Genomic DNA, 2,015 nt, shown 5'->3' with positions numbered 1-2,015 from the left:
GAGACTCATAGCTAACAGTTTGATATCCAGGTTACGGATGTGTTTTTTTAATCATAATACACCTTTTACACCACATAGATATAAAACACTAGATACGAAATTATGTCATAACTCATGGGATAACTTTCCAACATCTTACCTGACCATCAACTATGGTTGTCGGCTCTGCAGCACCCACTAATAGGACCAAAGAGACCAGGGAGGCTGGCATTGCTCTTTTACATCAGTATCATTGACAGTAAATAATTAGTGGACAGAGATTCCATTCGGTGAAGTGAAGCCATCTAGAAGTGTCTTAAACCTGCATTCTTTCTCATGGCCAATAGTGGTCAGCTCCGTTGGCTGCAATAACACAACAATACCATATAGTGTTATGGAAAAATTAACCAACTTCTCACTTGACTTAATAGCTCAGTAAACAATTTCCTATCAAGTTTATGGTCTTATTCGCTAGTTTCAAGTCTTCTTCCATACAGCATGATGTTCATTTAGTAAATTATGGTCCTATTTAGAGTAAAATAGATTATAAAGCAGGGTATGCTTTTGGTCGTGGCCAGCTTGTGATTGACAAGTCATTCTCAGTGAGTCTGTCCAACTCAACACACCAAACTCAGATCAAACTGTCAAACTAGGCAGTGCTGATCAAATATGAAGCAAGATTCTGTCACCGTGTTGCCTTTTTCTCACTTACAATCTTTTCAGCGACATATTTTAGTGTACTGTTCATCTGTAATACAGATTGTGTCTGAACAGGTAAGCTGCCATTGTTTCCTGCAATGGACAAGTCAAAACTGTGCAGCCAATGAGCGCAGCTCAACTCGTAGTACGTCACCTCTGCTGGCTCAGACAAACAGTAATGGCAAAGACCATAACGCCAAAATTGAGGCTTCAAAACGGAACTCCACAAACCAATGGGTGACATCATTACACGTTTACACTTGGTCCTTATGGATTAGATTAGAAGTTAATTTTTTACATATGGGTCAACTAAAACTACAAAAAGTTAGTGAACAAGGTAACTTTACTGATACTTACCAAGTAAAGGACCAGCTGAGTTCCAGGTCAAAGTTATTGCTGATTGCTAAATCCCACAGGAAGTTTGGCCATTTTTAATTTACAGACATGGTACTTTAGAAAACTCCTGCTAAAGAATGAAGCAGATCGACTGTAAATTGTTCAATGAAAACTCAAAAGCTTTGCAATCTAGCATCACAAAGGTCTTTAGTTTGCACGGACCCAGAGTGTCTCTGGAGTGGCATCAAATCGATGTTTCACCATGAAAATGTACATGGTGAAATCTGCCGCAAACTTAGAAGTTTGAAAAGAGTCCCAACCTGAAGACCTCCAGATGCCAATATTCACTCACAGTCAGAGCGCAATCTACTGGCAACAGGAAATTACATGTTTTACACCTTGATATTCTTCTCATAGCAGGTTGACCAGATCCACCTCAGACACTCACCTACTGTGGCAACTTGGCGAATTTTGGCATGAAAAAAATAGAAAATAAGTGTTGTAACTTGGCTCCACATTGTTCCTAGGCCAATTTTGAATCATAGTCATAATGCCCCTTACTGCCTGAAGCCTAATCAAATATAAACAAAATGTCTAACATGTCTTGTCTCTTGCCCCTTATTCCACAAAGAAAATAATATTTTATTCATTACGCAGTGTCTAATAGTCCTGAAAATTAAAAGCTGTGTAAACAAACCTCTGGTAACGGTGCCCTGCCGCTCCATCTGACGTGGGCAGGGTGCAAGGGCGTATTGAACGCTGCTTGCAGCTTTAATTGTCTTTTAGTTTCGCATCTTTAACGCCTGCACAGCAGACATGACGTACATCCATGCACTGCTTTCATCCTTAATTTCCACACCTTATTATTTATTTTAACTTTAATTTGATAAAGTTTTAAATTTAATTTATGAAAAAAATTACTTTCTGTTATATTTGTAGAAACTGCCAGGTGGATTGTTGCAAATTCCATTTGGAGCACTAGGACGAGCCAGAGGAACCTG

At 39.0% G+C, this 2,015-nt stretch overlaps 1 protein-coding gene across 1 annotated transcript in view; it reads right to left on the bottom strand.

The window, feature by feature from the left end:
- The window catches only part of LOC118340929 (trace amine-associated receptor 1-like), a 5,942-nt gene that overhangs the window by 203 nt on the left and 3,724 nt on the right, over positions 1-2,015 (bottom strand). The gene's annotated exons all lie outside the window — the stretch shown is intronic.

This window comes from Morone saxatilis, unplaced genomic scaffold (genome assembly GCF_004916995.1).
Source record: "Morone saxatilis isolate NCDOM2014 unplaced genomic scaffold, NCSU_SB_2.0 Contig7, whole genome shotgun sequence".
Lineage (NCBI taxonomy): Eukaryota > Metazoa > Chordata > Actinopteri > Moronidae > Morone > Morone saxatilis.
The sequence above is the reverse complement of the archived record's forward strand: the minus strand, read 5'-3'. Positions and strand labels throughout refer to the sequence as shown.